A 19,833-nucleotide genomic window follows, 5' to 3' on the forward strand; every position below is an offset into this window, starting at 1 on the left:
TAAAAAAAAATCACAACACAGTAAGCCCTATGTACAAGTATTCAACAAAATCAGATACTCATACCATAACTGTAGTTATCAATGTGAAATACCAAAGTAGGAAAGTGCCTAACATCTGTTCTAAATGTTTCACACTTCTCTGAAGTACCGATAGGTAGCCTATGCACCCCCCCCCAGCAAAAGTATCTATAACTTCCACAATTTGACAACACAATTATATTTTACACTGGGACTCAACCACATCTAAGTATGTGTAAGCTCACATGTACCTCAGTGAGGGGGTGCCATTCCCCCTTTCTGGTGGCAGACAGGTTTTCACTAATCTGTGACCTTTACTTTGGGACCAGTGTCACACCTGCTGCAACAGATAACAGGAAAGGACAGCAAAGCCTAAACACCTTTCCTGTTCCTCTGTAACTCTCGCCTTAACAGTACCTCGTTTTTGGATGTGGGTTTCCAGTGCTTCATGTAGTGTGGTAACAAAAACAACCAGACACTTGTGAAGTCCATCAGAGTTATAGAAAACATCTAACACTTTGTAGCTGCAAAAGGTAGAAGGCTATTTTTACCTGCATTAAAAATGTCAGAAAAATATTCATTTTTATATATATCTAATGCTTATTAGAAGCTAAAAGAGTTAACACATTTCATTCTATTTTATGTACAGCTTAATTCTGTATGAAATTATAAGATGATTTTGCAAACCACAGTATGCTTTCTGAAACTGCAAGATGCACCCTGACCTAGTATTTGCTAGCACAGCAAAATTCGTGTTTATGTCTTTTGGAAATGTACTGAGAAGCAGGTGATTATCTGTTAGGTCAGGAAAATGTATGAATAGAACAGAACAATACTGTTTTCTATAATATGATTGAATATGAACAATCAGCTCTGTTCATGTTATGAGAACATGCACAGCTGCGGAAAAGAAGAGATACATGAAACAAAAGACTGCTTGAAGAATCTGTACTTGCTTTGTGCTCGAATTAGCTATAGTACCTTGAATGGTAACATAACATAGTGGGAAGCTGTATCTAACCGGTGGCCACCAAGGCCACATTGTTTTTCTTAGGAAGTTTTTCATAAAATTGATAGTGCAAGCAGAAAATCATGGACAAACAGCTGCTATGTAATGATGATGTTAAAACTTGTGATCTGTTACGTCAGCTTGGAAGGCAATGTCTTGTTAGAAAGTGTATAAAGATAGACTTACTTCCTGATTTTAGTTAGACAAACTCTGTATTAGCACGCTTTTGTCTCCTTGCTGCAAGATTAAAGTGCCTTAACCTGAACCTACCGTGTATTGATCATTTTTAAAGTTTATTTTTCCTATGACAGATTGGTCATTCGGACCGGAAAACTCTCGCTCTAGCTCAGGTCAGATGGGCCCGGTGGCATGAAACCGTACAGGGAAGAGGTCACATCGGTTCTTCTGCTCTGAAAGACCTCCGACTGAATTGTCGATCAAAAGAGGCCAGCCACTGTTTCTGATCTGCGATTGGAGGACGAGTCAACAGTTCTGGTGAGACTATCAATCACGGAGGCTCAGGTAAGGAGGAATTTTCCTTTTCTTTGTTTCAGATCAGGGACTTGTTACAGTATTTGTTTTTGTCAGGGAGATTTTATACAAATCAGGGACAAAAAAGATTGCTGTCTTGTCATAGATCAGGGAAACAGGATAGGTAGGCAGTTATTCTAGATAAACTGTGAAAAAGAGAAAATCGTGGTACCACGTGATAAAAAGGGTTACGTAACAATTTCTAACTAAGTTAAGACAACATGGGAAATAAGTGCACAAAAAGTTCCCGAGATCCGCCTTTAACCGAAGGTGCGAAATATATGCAATTACAGCATGCCGACAACGTTAGGTACTATACAAAATGGGTTAATAAATACAAATTTGATGGCAAATTAGATAAACCTTCACTTATCAAACTTGTCAAACAACTTAAAACAGACGCAAAAGGTTAGGTAAAAAAGCAACGTCAGTTGGGAGTTCCTCAGGCACACAGGTGGCTTGAGGAAGCAAACCGCAGGGAACAAAAGAATAAAAATTCAAAAGCAATGTTTTTAGATAAAGAAGACAATAACTTGGTAATAGCATCGGCCCCTCCGCCCCACCTCCACTTCCCTTACCAGAATATGAAGCGAGTGGACAAGCTGATCCACCTCCGCTATATCTAGCTGTCCCTGCAAAATCAAAACAGTTTGTCAGAGATCCTGTCGAGACTAGGTCTCAAACACGCAACTTAAGAGGGGATATTGAATTGTATGAAATAAATAAAAATTCACAAGCTATGAGTGAAGAAGAGATATGTCCACTCATAGAAGTGCCAAATCCACAGGCAGGACAGGCAGGACAGGACCCAACTCTTCTAGTATATAGACCGTGGACACCGGAGGGAATTCCCCATCCGAAAGTTAATTTTAGAAAATTCTTAGAAGACTTACAGGGCATGAGGTTAAGTTATCATTTAAATGGAGAAGAAGTAGAGAAAGTAGTCAGACAAATCATAGGTCCAGATTGGCACATGATCAGTGGCAACTGGAATCCCCGTGACGCAGAACATAGGCCACTCCCACATAGTAACGCAGAACTGGATAACAGAGTGAAAGGTCTGACAGACTGAATCTCTGAGAAATGGAAGCCTAGGGCTGACTGGACTTGCATTAATCAATGCTTACAACAAGAAGGTGAAACTGCTGATAGATATTATGCCAGATTATTAAAGTGTTTTAATAACCATTGTGGAATGCAGGTACCTGAAGACCAAACACATGATTCCCCATAGGAGCAACAATTAAAGAATGCATTTTTGAAAGGCAGTATTGCACCCATTAGCAGCTTTATTACAAAGCACATGGTAGATCATCGTATAAGTAGATTACAGTCATTACTTGAATATGCAAGACATGCCGAAAGGCATTTTAATAGCAAAGAGAAAAAGAAAACTCAAGTATTTGCAGTAGAAGACGGATCAGAAGTCTTTGTAGTACAGACCGGGAAGAAGGGTAAGAAAAATGTCCAGGGAAACAAACAATCTGATAAGCGATCAGAGGAGTTTGAAGAGAGAAAGAAAAGGGGTGAATGTTTTAAATGCGGAAAGAAGGGACATTTGGCAAGGGATTGCAGGCAAAATAAAAAGGTAACCACGGAAGACAAGGAGGGTGAGGACTGACTATATGATAGTCAAGAATCACTAGAAGGGAATAATCAAGAAAAGACAAATGCAAATGTGACAGAAGGAGTAGAGAATGTGATAGAAGAAATAGAGGATGTGCATGAAATCACAGATAATGAAGAAAATGAAATCTTGGATTTAGCATTATTGAGCCTAGAGCTCTACTTAGCAGACACAAAACCGGGAGTTACACTTCTGCATTTTATTGGTACAGCCAGGACTTGGTTACGACTGGTCCAGGGGAAGTAACCGAAGAACTGATGAACGTAGCCATCAGTAAATCCCCCTCCCTTGACACTGATAAAAGCATTTGTTGCATTGCACTCTATATTACTGTAGCAAACCAGGACCTGATAAAGAATATGAGCACGAACTGTTTAGAAACCATGCTAACAGATTAGTATTACGTAACCTGTACTTGGACACAGAAGGAAACAGTGTAGTTAGCTGTTCATTACCCCAGGAATTCCTAGCCCTTTACAAATCTAATCGATTACCACATGTTAGTTTAACTAAAGATAAGAATGTGAAGTGGGCAGACTTAGGAGAAAAAGTCACAAGGTGGGAAAAACAGACAGAATTAGAACTTTCAGAGCAGGGAGTACAATAGCAGAAGTTGAATTGGACAACACAGACACACCCAGCTGTGCACTTGCAGGCAAGTGAGGACAGCTGAGTAGCACTCTTACTAGAGGAAGAGGAAAAAGCCTTACAAGACATACCAGAGACTCTCTGGTCAACAGGGAAATCAGATGTAGGACTTATTCACACAGCAGGACCAGTCACTATCACGCCAAAGTCAGCATTTAGACCTCAAAAGAGACAGTATACCTTGAGAAAGGATGCAGAAGTAGGAATCAAACCTATAATAGCAGCCTTACTTAAGGAAGGAGTATTGATAGAATCTCCCGATTCACCATGTAATACACCCTTATTTCCTGTTAGGAAAGCAAATGGAGAATGGCGTATGGTCCAAGATTTACAAGCTGTAAATGACACAGTTATATCTAGAGCACCTACGGTGCCAGATCCACACACTTTATTAAATGATTTGAAACCTCAACAGAAATATTTTTCTGTGGTAGATATTAGCAATGCATTTTTCTCAATACCAATACACCATGACAGCCAACATTGGTTTGCGTTTACATTTCAGGGAAAAAGGTATACATACACGCGATTACCACAAGGATATTGTGAGAGTCCAACAATATTCGCACAAGAAATGGCAAGTAACCTGGTGGGATTTATCCCACCGAAAGGCAGCCAGATTTTACTTTATGTAGACGACATTCTGCTGGCAGCCCCCACCCAGCAAGAATGCAGAGAAGATACCATAGCATTACTACAATTTCTAGCTACTCAAGGACACAAAGTAAACAAAAACGAACTGCAACTTTGGAGAAAGCAGGTTAAATACCTGGGATATGTAATAGAATATTAGATGAAGACAGAAAAACAGCAATATTACAAGCACCCAAACCAACTACCAAGAAGGAAATGATGTCCTTCCTAGGTACGACTAATTTATGTCGGAGTTGGATTCCAAACTATGCCTTGGAATCTGTTCCACTGACCAACTTGATATTCAAGAAGCCTATGGCAGCACAAGATTTATTACAATGGACACCAGAAGCAGAATCAGCTTTCTGCAAATTGAAACAACTGATAGCATCCTCATTAGTTTTAGGATTACCAAACTATCATAAACGATTTTTCCAAACTGTAGATTGTAAGCAGGGTTATATAACATCAGTGTTAACACAGCAACATGGGGACAAACAACGCCCCATAGCTTACTATTCATCACAGCTAGACCCAGTGGCGCGATCCTTGCCCCACTGTGTACAAGCAGTAGTCGCAGCTGCAATGGCAGTGCAGGCTTCAGCCTCAGTAGTGTTATTCCACCCTCTCACATTGAGAGTGCCTCATGCAGTCGCGATTATTTTACTGCAAGAAAAAGTAGCATATCTTTCTCCTGCTAGACATCTTTCCTGTATGACTATACTGTTGAGCCAACCTCATATGATAATTGAACGACGCACAACTTTGAATCCGTCAACCTTGCTCCCAACCCCTGCAGATGGCAAACCACACTGCTGCCTGCAGGAGATTGAGCAAAAGACACTGCCTGGAAAAGATCTCATGGATGTTCCCTTGGATGATGCCGAGGTGACATACTATGTGGACGGCTCGTGTAGGAGGGGTCCTACAGGACAGAATCTAGTGGAATATTCAGTAGTTTCTGATACTGAGATTTTAGAAGCAAAGTCTTTACCACACAACTTATCTGGACAAGCAGCAGAATTGATTGCTTTAACAAGGGCATGTACCTTGGCAAAGGATAAACGTGTGAAAATTTTTACTGACAGCCAGTACGCTTTTTCTACTGTACATGTTTTTGCGCAGCAGTGGAAAAATAGAGGAATGATAACATCTACTGGTAAACCAATTAATCATGTGCAATTTATTTTAGATTTGTTAGAATCTATTCAGTTACCTCAGAAAGTAGTTATTTGTAAATGCGTAGCTCATACCAAACAACAGGATAGGATTTCAAAAGGTAATGCGAGAGCTGATACAGCTGCAAAGCAAGCAGCTTCAGCTTCAGAAGTATTTCTTTTGAGAGATGAATTACAACCATCTGAGATTTTAGATTTAGAAATGTTAAAAACAATGCAGACACTTACTACAAATGTAGAACAACAAAAATGGATAAAACGAGGAGTAATTCTTGAGAAAGGGCTATACATCTCCAAAGAAAGAAAACCAATTTTACCATCTAACTTGTTTAGATATGCAGCTTTGTTGAGCCATGGGCAGTGCCATGTCTCAACAGGGGGGATGGTACAGTTAGTGAATAGAGTGTTTACAACGTATGGATTTACAAACTACACAAAAAATTTTGTGCAGCATGCCATGTTTGTAACAAGCATCATGCACAGGGGGCACTGAAGCCTAAGCAAGGGAATTTCCCTACACCACCGTATCTGTTCCATACTATCTGTATGGATTTTATAGAGCTAAACAAATGTGAAAATAAAAAGTACTGTCTTGTCATTATAGATATGTTTTCCAAATGCGTGGAAGCTTTTCCGACTAAAAATCCAGATGCAGTTACTGTTGCAAAAGTCCTCGTCAAAGAAATTATTCCTAGATTTGGTATACCGGAAAAGATTTATAGTGACAATGGCACACACTTTGTAAATCAAACTATACAACAATTGAGCCGTTATTTCAGGATTTCTCTGAAAAACCATTGTGCATACCACCCCCAATCTGCAAGATTAGTAGAGAGGCATAATGGAGTTCTGAAAAATAAGCTTAGGAAATTGATTAGTGAGACACAAAAGAACTGGGTGCACTGTCTGCCTCTGGCACTGTTGAGTATGAGAACTGTTCCAAATGTAAAAGGGTCAACTCCTTTTGAAATACTGTTTGGGAGGGCATATTATACACCTCAGTGGAAACCTCTCATGCCTGCAGACCAGGAGGCTGACAGTTCACTTGCAGAGTATATGAGGCGATTTTTGAATAACAAACTTCTGCAGTTAAATTCTGTTTCAGATAAAGAACAAGCCAGACCATCGGAAGCAGCAGTAGTCCCAGGCACGTGGGTCTGGGTGAAGGTCGTGAAGAAAAGGAATTGGAGTTCTCCAAAGTGGGAAGGACCGTACCAAGTGCTACTGTCAACACCCACTGCAGTCAAGATCGCAGAGCGAGCGTCCTGGATTCATCTGACACAGTGTAAATTGGTTAAGAACTTTGAACTGGACAAAAACCTTGTTACTGTTGTACAACAAGAACAAAATGACCAGGTATAGAGTAAACAGGGATGCAACAACCTTAGAAAAATTGCATGATCATCCTGTTCGCTATACTGATAACAATAATCTTTTTGCTGTGGCCTTTCCTTTTTCCAGCCACACGAGTTGAACTGAACAAACGTGATGCATTACTCATAAACTGGCATCCAAACTTTAACACTTACCAAGCAATTAAATATGTGTATGCTGAGACTTTTAATGTTTCGAACTGCTGGATTTGCACAGCTATACCAACAGCATACGGGAGATTATTAATGACTGCTGTCCCCCTAGGGGTCAATGAGACCTGGGAAAACTTGATTTTTGATACTACACCTGTGAAATCACAAGACAGAATAGCATTGTACCTACCTGTTACACAAAAAGGAACTGTATGTTTTTTTATAAAAATGACACTATTCAGGTGGGTTGGAGCAATTACAATGTGACTGTTTCTTATAAATGTTATATTAAGGCCAATAAGGCAGAAACTATCTGTGATGCAAACTATGACTCATATCTTGAGAGAATGAAAAAGACTGTTAGTGAAATACAACATAATCCTGTTCTTTTTAAGCAACTTTCTATTATTGACAAGAAAATGTTTCATGCAGGGCGAGCATATATCAATACTAAAGTAGAAAATTGTTATTTTGTTTGTGGGAAAAAGGCATACAAATGGCTAACTGAGAATTGGTCCAGCAGTTGTTTTTTGGGTTACCTGGTTCCAGCCATACGACACACTGCAGCTTTGCCTCAGGGGAAAATTCGAAACGTCAGAGAGGTCAGCAATAAACCTAGAAGTCCAATCAAGAGAACCGAGAATCCAGTGGTACTAAATGAAGCAGGGTGGAGAAACCATAACTCCATGAAAAACAAACATAAACTGACACATATGGACTTGAGTGACACTATTATATCATGGGCAGGCATAGCCCCTGCATATGGTGCAGTGAAATCGATTTGGGAGCTGAGAAAACTGTCCAAACTTCTCGAAGTTATGAGCAATGCAACTTTTTCTGCTCTCGAATTAGTGACGGATGAACTAAATGCTTTGAGAACTGTGGTGCTTCAAAACCGCATGGCTCTTGACTTCACCCTAGCGGCGAGAGGTGGTACGTGCGCTTTACTCAAAGAAGAATGCTGCTCGTATATTCCTGACAACCAGCATGAGATAAACGATCATCTCGAGGTGATCCAGCAAGTGTCGACCATGACCAAACCAGGCCCAAACCCTCTGACAGACTTTTTCCAGAATTTGTTTGGGGGGTGGAGTTCCATCCTAATGAACATCCTGATTGCCATTTGTGTGGGATTACTCCTATTAGGAGCATGCATTTGTTGTGGTATTCCCTGCATGAAAAAGTTAATCAAAGATTTTATAGACATATCAGTTTCAGAGATTTTGTATCAAAGTACTGAAATTGAAGAGTTGTTGAAAACTGAAATGCTTTCATAAGTCTAAACTAAATGACTCTCTTAACTGCAAATCTGGAATGGAAGAGGTTAGGAGAAGAAGCAAACTGTTTATGCTTTTGAAAATAGAATAAAAAGTATTAACAGGGGGGAAATGTCAGAAAAATATTAATTTATATATGTCTAATGCTTATTAGAAGCTAAAAGAGTTAACACATTTCATTCTATTTTATGTACAGCTTAATTCTGTATGAAATAAGATGATTTTTCAAACCACAGTATGCTTTCTGAAACTGCAAGATGCACCCTGACCTAGTAATTGCTAGCAGAGCAAAATTCATGTTTATGCCTTTTGGAAGTGTACTGAGAAGCAGGTGATTATCTGCTAGGTCAGGAAAATGTATGAACAGAACAATACTGTTTTCTATAATATGATTGAATATGAACAATCAGCTCTGTTCATGTTATGAGAACATGCACAGCTGCAGAAAAGAAGAGATACATGAAACAAAAGACTGCTTGAAGAATCTGTACTTGCTTTGTGCTCGAATTAGTTATAGTACCTTGAATGGTAACATAACATAGTGGGAAGCTGTATCTAACCGGTGGTCACCAAGGCCACGTTGTTTTTCTTAGGAAGTTTTTCATAAAATTGATTGTGCAAGCAGAAAATCCATGGACAAACAGCTGCTATGTAATGACGACGTTAAAACTTGTGATCTGTTATGTCAGCTTGGTAGGCAATGTCTTGTTAGAAAGTGTATAAAGATAGACTTACTTCCTGATTTTAGTTAGACAAACTCTGTATTAGCACGTTTTTGTCTCCTTGCTGCAAGATTAAAGTGCCTTAACCTGAACCTACCGTGTATTGATCATTTTTAAAGTTTATTTTTCCTATGACAAAAAATATCTCAAGTTTTATGTCACCTGTGCATTACGTTTTAATTTACTTTACGCTTTTAACACACTGAGCGAATGGAAGTGAAAACTAAACTTTGGGCTTATAGACCAGGTAAACTTGCATATATTACAGCTGCAGGCCTAGAACATCCTTTTACAGGTAAAGTTCATAACTTCCACAGAGTAATATCATACCTCAGCAGTTTACGGAGCCCTGCTACCTTCTAGGTTCTTTATACGTTGCACACTGTACAGCATTGTGGGATCATAAAAATCATACGATCACGGCAGGTTACTAGGCTAACGGCCCCAGGGTCCTTACAAGCCTAGCCAAGTTCAACTCATGTTCCCAAGCATGCCTGGTTCAAGCAGTCACTAAAATCAGTACCTACTGCCCCTGTCTAAGAGGGACACAGGTGGAAGCCCCGGGGTGAATTTCTGGTTACCCATCCAACCATCCAAATTATGCTTAAATAGTGTCAACGAGGGTCTTTATTTAATATGAATAGGAAGCTTGTTCCAAAGGTGGGGCAACCTCTACGAGACAAATCTCTCTCTCCAGAAAATTCTGTTGATGTCACATACCAGGTTAAGGTCCTTTGAGCAAGTGACCCATGTGCCATTTACAGTACAGTTGTGTACACTTACCATAAATGTAGATGTTCCAGTGTATTCACTGTCGCAGTCATCACACACGGGTTATCCTGCCAGGGGTAGCCCTCAGTTGGCCCGAATACCAGAGGCTTACTATTTCTGCATCAGTTGCTGTTGCTCCAGGACTGATGGCAGGTCATCAGTGGTATAAAATCAGCCACTACATCAGTATTTCTTGCCCCAATGTCAGGAGCCCACAAATAGGGAGCAAGGTTATGGTGGAAGAAAACCACCAGTAGAAAATAAACACCAAAAATCCCTGTAAGGGGTGAGGAAGAGAGAGAGAGAGAGGGAGGCAAGGGGGATGGAGGGTGGGAAACCAGGACTGCAACAGTGAATACACTTGAACATCTACATTTATGGTAAGTGTACACAACTGTACTATGTTCTTCGTGTTTCACTGTTGCAGTCATCACACTTGGGTTGATGCCCAAAGCTGAAGTAAAGGGTGGAGGCAGTCAAGAAATTTGGGGCTGGCTAGGATGCCCTGCAAGACTGCGGTTGCAAAGCCTACCCTAGATTTGGAGAAGATAGGCAGGTGGTAACGCTTGGTGAAGGTATGAACAGAACTCCATGTTGCAGCCTCCAGGATGTCCCTGGTAGGGCCCCTCTCAGAAAAGCTGCAAAGGTGGAGGTTGTCCTTGTGGAATGTGTCCTGACCCCCTTAAGGGGCGGTTTCCAGTGATGTTTGTAACAGAAATGGATACAGTATTATATCCATTTGGAGATGGTTTGTTTGGATATGGGCTTGCCCTCTGCCCCTGCTGCAAAGCTGACTAGTAATTGGTCAGTTTTCCTAAAGGGCTTAGTCTTATCCAGGTAGAATCTGAGCTGTCTGTGCACATCTAGAGAGCACAGAATCCTTTCTCCCTTGTTTTGAGGCTTATGGAAAAAGGTGGACAAATGAACAGATTGGTTGAGAGCCACACTGGAAACCACTTTAGGCATGAAAGTTGGGTTAGTCTTGAGGGAGACCCTGTCAGCATGAAAAATGATGAAGGGCTCCACAGCCATGAGTGCTTGTAGATGAAGTGATGGCCAGAAGCAAGGCTGTTTTCCAAGAGAGGAATTTTAACTCTGCTGAAGCTGCAGGCTCAAAGGGGGGGGGGGGGTATCGTGCGCTTTTCCAACACAAAGTTAAGGTCCCAAGCTGGAGTAGGAGCTCTTCTGGGCAGCCTTAAATTGTTAGCCCGTCTTACAAACTGTTTGATGAGTGGGTGAGAAAAGAGAGGTGGCTCTGTGCTGTAATGAGCAGAGATGGCAGAGGCATGAATTTTAATATAAGAGAAGGATAGGCCCCTGTGAAGTAGGTCTGCTAGGTAATCCAGGATGAGAGGTAGGGGGGGCTGCGCTGTTTCAGCTCCTTTAGCCTGGAACCAGGTGCAATACCTTTTCCACTTGTCAGCATAGGATTTTCTAGTGCTGGGACATCTGGCCTCACATATAACGCCCAGGACTTGCTTGCTTAGGCTGGCAACTGGAGGAGAGGTCAGGGAATAAGCCAGGCTGCCAGGTTCAGGGTCTGCAATTGTGGATGCATGAATTCTCCATTTTGTTGAGTCAGGAGAGTTGGGATCTGAGGAAGATGCCATGGAGGCAGGGGTGACAGACTGTCTAGCAGTGGGTACCAGTGTTGGCGTGGCCAGTCAGGAGCAATCAAGATTGCTCTTGGTTTTTCCTCCCTTATTTTGAGTAGTACCCTTGTAAGAAGAGGGAAAGGGGGGGAATGCATAGATCAACAGGTTTATCCACTGGAAGGATAAGGCATCCACTTTCCAGGCCTTGGTGTGAGGTTCCCTGGTGCAGAATTTGCTGAGCTGGTGATTGTTGTGGGAGACAAATAGGTCCACCTTTGGGGTGTCCCATTTCTGAGTTACAAGGCTGAAGGTGGTGTGGTTTAGTTGCCACTCGTGTGGGTCTAGGAGGTTTCTGCTTAAGTTGTCTGCCAGAGAGTTTTAGGAGCCTGGCAGGAATTGTTCTAGCAGGTGAATTTGCATAGCTGAAGCCGTGTGCCAAAGGGTCACGGCTAGCCTGCAGAGGGGGTAAGAGTGAGATCCTCCCTGCTTGTTGATGTATCAGATCACTGTGGTGTTGTCTGTTTTGATTAGTAGAGGCCCCAGGGAGAGTAGGGGTCTGAAAGCTGTCAGAGCATGCTGAACAGCTAGCATCTCTTTTTGGTTGATGTGCGGATGAATTTGACTTGGGCTCCATTGGCCCTGAATGCACTTGTCATCCATGTGTGCCCCCCAGGCATAGTCTAGTGCATCTGTGGTTAGGGTCTGGGTGGGGTGGGGTTGAGTAAAGGGAAGTCCCTTGTTGTGGTTGCATGCTGCTGCCCACCAAAGAAACTCTGTCCTTATACAAGGTATGATAGGAATGACAGTTTCCAGATCCTGAGAATGTTGGCACCAAAGACTTTTTAATTACCACTGAAGTTTCCTCATATGCAGTCTGGCATACGGAATTAGCAGGATGCATGAGGCCATGAACCCTAGGGCATGCAGGATTTCCTTGTGGATAGCTGGGTTCTGGTGGCCATTTGAGTGAAGCAGTCTTTCAGATAGGCTTGTTTTTCTGGAGTAAAAAAATGCCATCTGGGATGCTGTGTCCAAGCTTGCTCCCAGGAATACAATCCTTTGACTGGGGACTAGTTTTGATTTCCTTTCGTTGATGGTGCACTCCAGGGAGGTTAGGTTTTTTACAAATGTCAGGTGCTGCAACAGCATTTCCTGATTGTCTGCCTGAATCAGGCAGTCGTCCAAATACGGGTAAAATTTTCTCTGTCTGCAGTAGGCAATGGCTGGAGCCAGGCATTTTGTGAATACTCTGGGATCAGTGGATAAGCCAAAGGGAAGTGCAGAAAACTGATAATGCATAGATCCTGCCCTGAAGCATAGATATTTCCTGCAGGAGTCCCTGACAGGGATGTGCAGATAGGCTTCTTTTAAGTCTAGGGTGACTAACCAGGCATCTCTGGCCAGCTTAGGAAGCAGCTGCTGTAGGGTAAGCATTTTGAATTTTGGTACCACCGGGAAGGTGTCTAGAATGGAAAGCTCTAGGATTGGGCACCAAGTCCCTCTTTTCTGGGTACCAGGAAAAGTCTGATTAGAACCCTTGACCTATCTGTTCCGCAGGAACAGGCTGAATTGCCCTTATGGACAGCAGGGATTGAACTTGGTTTTGTGCCTCTGCCCACTGGTTTGGAGGAAGGTCTGGGAACGCTTTTGGGGTTGACAGTGAGTGCAAGTAAAATCTGTACCCCTGGTATACAATGTTGAGGACTCATCTGTCTTTGGTGATGGAAGTCCTGATTTTTGCATTATGGGCAAGTTTTCCTCCTAGGGGCGCAAGCAGTTGGGCAGAGGTGGGGAGTGGAGTTGAGAAATCATTGTGAGTTCTTTCCGTAAGGGGGTGGCTTAGCACTCCATGTTTTTGAAGTGGAGGCACTCCATTGCTTAGATCTCTGCATACCCTGAGACTGTAGTCTGGGGGGATTGTTTTCCCTGGGTTTAGTTTGAGATGGCCTTGAGGGGGCTGGAAAGGACCAATGTTTTGAGGGGCAATGCCTACTGAATCTAGGAGGCTGTACTTGCAAGAAAACTTTGACTGTCTGCATAGATTTAGCTTTTTCTTCCATCTTTTTGAAGAATCTCTTCTGCTCTGGTGCCAAACAGATTGTCCTTGTTCAAAGGAGCATCTAGTAATTTTGATTTGACATGGTCTGGCAAAGTCTGCTCCTTAAGCTAAGCATGCCTTCTCAGTACAGAACCAGTGACTGCTGCCTGTAAGATGCTTCTAGGGTGTCAAAGCCACATTGCAAAGTAGGCTTGCTGACTTGGCTTATAGAAAGCATAAGCTCTTGTAATTCCTTATTTTCTGCACAGTCTGTAAACATAGCTATTTTTTGCTTAATAAGTTCCATTATATGTTGTTAGTACTTCAGCATGTGGAACTGGCAATTCAATGCCCTACTGGCAAGAGTTGCAGAGGTGTACACTTTCTTATCCCATCTGTCTAAAGCTCTGGAATCCCTGTCCGAAGGGGTGGGATTCTTAGCTGTAGTTGCTTTGATACCTTTAGGCCCCTGGGAGATGACCTCTGGGTCAGCAGTAGGATTTTTTGAAAAGGAATTTGTGAGAGTCGGGAACTCTGTAGTACCTGTCTGGTTTCCTAGGAGCAGGAGGTAAAGCATCAGGAGTTAAACTGGATTCCATAAAGACATCATCCACAACATCCAGGACTGGCGGTATTGCTAAAGGCCTATGTTGTGGCAAATCTAGAATTCTCCGAGTCTCTTTTTGGACTGAGGATAGTCTTGGCATTCCCAGTGGAAATGCTCTCTTAAAGTATGTAAGGTTTCACCAAAAGAAAAATCCTCTGGAGGAGAAGCAGAGAGAATGGATTCCTCTGCATCTGAATCCTCATAAGCAGATAAAGGCACATCTTCATAATCAGATACCCGAGTCGTCAGACTCTTGGTCTGTTAAAGCTGCTGGTTGAGAGGTCTCTTTTTCTCTTAGCAGGAGAAGGCTGACTTCCCCTAATCAGCATAATAAGATCTTCTGCCATTTTAAGCATTTGATGATGTGGCATGGAAGCAGGTGCTTGAGTTTGGGTCATTGTTTTTTTTAGCTGTAGAGGGTACTCTTCGCCTTAGAACCTCGGTAGTTTTAGACAGAACTGAAGACGTGAAAGAAGTCGTCAGTTTGTGTCGAATATCGGTAGTGGGAAGAACTTCCTCAGAAGCCGGTACCTGCTCAACGACTCCGGACCCATCCAAGGCAGAGACATCCGCAGGTTCCGAAGTCGAAGAAGAGTCTCACAGCATACCGGACTCCGAACGGGTCTCAGTAGAGGCCTGCGAATACAATGAAGTGGGCATCAGGGTAGTCAGATGGCTTACCAAAGCCATTTTTTAGTGACAATAAAGACCCAATTTGAACAAGGCACAAAACCAACAGCTGGTCTGGGCCTAAACAGGTGACGCAGTAAGAATGGAAATCTTGGTGTGGTATTTGCTTTCCACAGGCAAGACAATTGTTAACTTTTTCTGACATCGGTTAGAGCAAGAAAAAAGGATCCCCAACGGGGTACTTAGTTTTAGAAGACTTCAGGATAATTCAATTCTGCAACGAAAACTCAAGTAGCGGGCGACTGGCACTTGTGCAAAGTGCTTCTGCTTCGGGCTCCTCGGCAAGAAAAACTGGCGTAATGGCATTGGCTCTCTGTTTTTATATCCCTGATGACCCGACGTCAGTCCTGGAGCGACAGCAACCGATGCAGAAATACTACGTCTCTGGTATTCGGGCTGACTGAGGGCTGCCTGCGAGCAGATAACTCAAGTGTGATGACAGCAACAGCAACAGTGTTCTGTGGGTTAGGGAAAAAGGTGGGCAAAGGAATGGATTGGTTGAGAGCCACACTGGACACCACTTTAGGCATGAAGGATGGGTTAGTCCTGAGGGAGACCCTGTCAGCATGGAAAATGATGAAGGACTCTACAGCCATAAGTGCTTGTAGCTCTGATACTCTTCTAGCTGAAGTGATGGCCAGAAGCAAGGCTGTCTTCCAAGAGAGAAATTTTAACTCTGCTGAAGCTGCAGGTTCAAAGGAGGGCAAGATGAGCTTTTCCAACACAAAGTTAAGATCCCAAGCTGGGGTAGGAGCTCTTCTGGGTGGCCTCAAGTTATTAGCCCCTCTCAGGAACTGTTTGATGACAGCGTGTGAGAAAAGAGGTGGCTCTGTGCTGAAATGAGCAGAGATAGCTGAGGCATGAATTTTAACAGAAGAGAATGATTAGACCCCTGTGTAGTAGATCTGCCAGGTAATCCAGGATGAAATGTAGGGAGGGCTGTGCCATTTCGGCTCCCTTAGTCTGGATCCAGGTGCAAAACCTTTTCCACTTGTCAGCATAAGATTTTCTAGTGCTGGGGTGTCTGGCCTCACATATAACATCTAGAACTTGTTTGCTTAGGCTGGCAGCTTGAGGAGAGGTCAAGGAATAAGCCAGACTGCCAGGTTCAGGGTCTGCAATTGGGGATGCATGAATTCTCCATTCCTCTGGGTCAGGAGTGTTGGGATCTGAGGTAGGTGTCATGGTAGCAGTGGTGACAGGCTGCGTAGCAGTGGGTACCAGTGCTGGTGTGGCCAGTCTGGGACAATCAGGACTGCCCTTGGTTTTTCCTCCCTTATTTTGAGCAGTACCCTTGAAATGAGTGGTAGAGGGGGAAATGCATAGAAAACGAGGTTTACCCCACTGTAAGGATAGAGCATCCACTTTCCAGGCCTTGCTGTAAGGTTCTCTGGTGCAGAATTTGCTGAGCTGATTATTGAAGTGGGAGGCAAAGAGGTCAACCTTTGGGGTGCCCCATTTCTGGGTTGCAAGGGTGAAGGTTCTGTGGTCTAGCTGCCACTCGTGTGGGTCTAGCAGGTTTCTGGTTAAGTTGTCTGCAAGAGAGTTTAGAGAGATCAGCAGGAATTGTGCTAACAGGTGTACATGGCTGAGGCCATGTGCCAAAGGGCCATGGCGAGCCTGCAGAGAGGATAAGAGTGAGTCCCTCCCCTGCTTGTTGATGTACCACATCACTGTGGTGTTGTCTGTTTTGATCAATAGAGGACCCATGGAGAGTAGGGGTCTGAAAGCTGTCAGGGCATGCTGAACAGCTAACATCTCTTTTTGGTTGATGTGCAGATGTATTTGATTTGGGCTGCATTGGCCCTGAATGCACCTGCCATCCAGGTGAGCACCCCAGGCATAGTCTGATGCATCTGTGGTGAGGGTCTGGGCAGTGTGGGGTTGTGGGAAGGGAAGTCCCTTGTTGTGGTAGCATGCTGCTGCCCACCAAGGAAAATCTTTCCTTAGGCAAGGTATCATTGGTATAAGAGTTTCCAGGTCTTCAGAGTGTTGACAACAAAGGCTTTTTAGGTACCAGTGTAGTTTCCTCAAATGCAGTCTGGCATATGGAATGAGTAGAATGCAAGAGGCCATGAACCCCAGAGCTTGCAGGATTTTCCTTGTGGATAACTGGGTCCTGGTGGTTAGTTGAGAGAAGTAGGCTGTCAGGTAGGCTTATTTTTCTGGAGTAAGGAATGCCATCTGGGATGCCGTGTCCAGGCTTGCTCTCAGGAATACAATCTTTTGACTGAGTACGGACTAGTTTTTATTTCTTTTCATTTATAGTATACCCCAGGGAGGTCAGTAGGTCCTTTACAAAGGTCAGGTGCTGTAACAGCTTTTCCTGACTGTCTGCCTGAATCAGGCAGTAATCTAAGTAGGGACAAATTTGAAAATGTCTTTGCCTGCAAAAAGCAATGGCTGGAGCCAGGCATTTTGTGAAAACTCTGACAGCAGTAGATAAGCCAAAGGGAAGCACAGAGAACTGAAAGTGCATTGATCCTGCCCTGAAAGTAGGTATTTCCTGCATGATTACCTGATTGGGATGTGGAGGCAGGCCTCTTTTAGGTCTACGGAGGCTAACCAAGCATCCTTGGAAAGCATAGGTAGAAGCTGTTGGGAGTGTGAGGATTTTGAATTTTGGTATCACCAGAACGGTGTTTAGAATGGATAGATCGAGGATGGGGCACCATGTGCCCTCCTTTCTGGGTACCAGGAAGAGTCTGGAATAGAAACATTGGCCTACTTGTTCTGCAGGAACATGTTTTATTGCCCTCACGGAGAGCAAGGAAAGGACTTGCTTTTTGGCCTCTGCCCACTGGTTTGGGTGAAGATCTGGGAACCCTTTTGGGGTTGGCAGAGAGTGGAAATAAAATTTGTATCCCTGGGACACTGAGGACCCAGCAGTCATTGGTAATGGTGGCCCAGTTGCTTGCGTAGAAGGACAGTTTTCCTCCTAGGGGCACGAAGGGGTAGAAGTGTAAAGTCATTGTGAGTTCTTACCATAAGGGGGTGGCTTTGCACTCCCTGTTTTTGAAGAGGGGGAACTCCATTGCTTAGATCTCTGCATTCCCTGGGGCTGTTGTCTGGGGGGGGGGTCTGCTTCCCCTGGGTTTGGGCTGAGCTGGCCTGGAAGGGGCAGGAAAGGACCAGTGCTTGGAGGGGCAATGTCTGCTGAACCTCGGTGGCTGGACCTGTAAGAAGTCTTTACCTGACTGCATAGATTTAGCTTTTTCTTCCATCTTTTTTTAAGACCTCTTCTGCCTTGGTACCAAATACGTTGTCCTTGTTCAAGGGTGCGTCCAATAATTTGGACTTGACATGGTCTGGCAAAGGTCTGTTCCTTAAGCCAAGCATGCGTTCTAAGGGCAGAACCAGTGACTGCTTCCCTGCAAGATGCTTCTAGGGTGTCAAAACCACATTGTAAGGTGTGTTTAGTTACTTGACTTGCAGACTGCATTAACTCTATTTTCTACACAAGCAGGAAGAGAAGATATTTTTTGTTTGAGGAGTTCTATGGTATGTTGCTCATATTTCAGCATGTGGAACTGACAATTTAATGCTCTAATAGCAAAAGTAGCAGAGGTGTATACTTTTTTTTACCCCATCTGTCTAATGCTCGGGAATCGCTATCTGTGGGGGTGGGATTCTTGGCTGATGTTGCTTTGATTCCTTTAAGCCCTTGAGAGATAACCTTGGGGTCAGCAGTAGGATTTTTGAAAAGAAATTTGTGAGAGTCACGGACTCTATAATACCTGTCAGGTTTCCTGGGAGCAGGAGGGAGGGTGTCAGGGGTCAGAATGGATTCCATAAAAACATCATCCATAACATCCAGGATAGGAGGAATGGCCAGAGGTATGTGCTGTGGAAGATCTAAGAATTCCCTGAATCTCTTTTTTGACTGAGGATAGTCCTGACATTCCCATTGGAAATGCTCCCTTAAAGTATGTAGGGTTTCCCCAAAGGAAAAGTCCTCGGTGGAGAGACTGAAAGGATGGATTCCTCTGCATCAGAATCCTCATATGTAGAGAGGGGATGCATCAGAGTCATCGGACTCTTGTTCAGAAAAAACTACAGAGGACACGTCTCTTTTTTTTGGAAGGGGTAGCCTGGCTTCCCCTAATAAGCATTATAAGGTCTTCCGCCATTTTAAGCATTTGAGACTTAGGCAAGGAAGCAGGTGCCTGAGCTTGGATTGTCGTTTTTTTGGGTGTGGTTCATATCTTGGGCCTTAGAAACTCAGTTGTTTTCGAAAGAACTTGAAGATGCGAAAGAAGCTGTTGGTCTGTGTCGAGTATCAGTAGTGCGAAGTGCTTCCTCGGAAGCCGGTGCCTGCTCAGCGGTTCTGGACCTATCCAAGGTAGAGACATCTGCAGGATTCTTAGTCGAACAAGAGTAGAGTACAACATAGAGTCCATTATAGAGTACAACGCCCGGTTTGGTATGTACCTCACAAAACATCTGCAACAGATGGAAGGCCGCAGAAATACCTCACTAAAAGAATCACAGGCCTAAAGCAGATGACCTATACTGACCGTCTAAAAAAACTCCAGCTATACTCTGAGGCATATCGTCAATCCCTGAGCTGTTGGACATGCTCCACTTAAGAAATCCCAAACCCTCAGAGCCACACGCTCCAGGGATCTAAACCTTGTCATCTCAATGAACAAAACATGCTGGAGGGATAGGTTCCTGACCCAGAGACTCACCATACTCTGAAACAGACTGCCCATACATGTCAAGCAGGCGCCTCCTTGGCCGTCTTCAAAAGGAACCTTGATGATTGGATGGGAGATAGGAAATTCACCCCGGGGATCATGTCAGTCGCCCTGCTAGACAGGGGTCCAGGGAAGTAAATACTGTCGGAAGAAATATCCAGGGAATTGTTACGGCTAGGCTTGTATAGGCCCTAGGGCCGATAGCCTAGTACCAACCTATGAACCTATAAGTGTCTTGCGGCATATAAGGGTTTCTGTAGCAG

The 19,833-nt window shown here is 43.5% G+C and overlaps 1 protein-coding gene across 3 annotated transcripts in view; it reads right to left on the reverse strand.

The window, feature by feature from the left end:
• The window catches only part of PCYT2 (phosphate cytidylyltransferase 2, ethanolamine), a 944,538-nt gene that overhangs the window by 736,501 nt on the left and 188,204 nt on the right, over nucleotides 1-19,833 (reverse strand). The window lies entirely within an intron of this gene.

The sequence above is a fragment of the Protopterus annectens genome, chromosome 4.part0 (genome assembly GCF_019279795.1).
Source record: "Protopterus annectens isolate FY-2018-M chromosome 4.part0, PAN1.0, whole genome shotgun sequence".
Classification (NCBI taxonomy): domain Eukaryota; kingdom Metazoa; phylum Chordata; order Ceratodontiformes; family Protopteridae; genus Protopterus; species Protopterus annectens.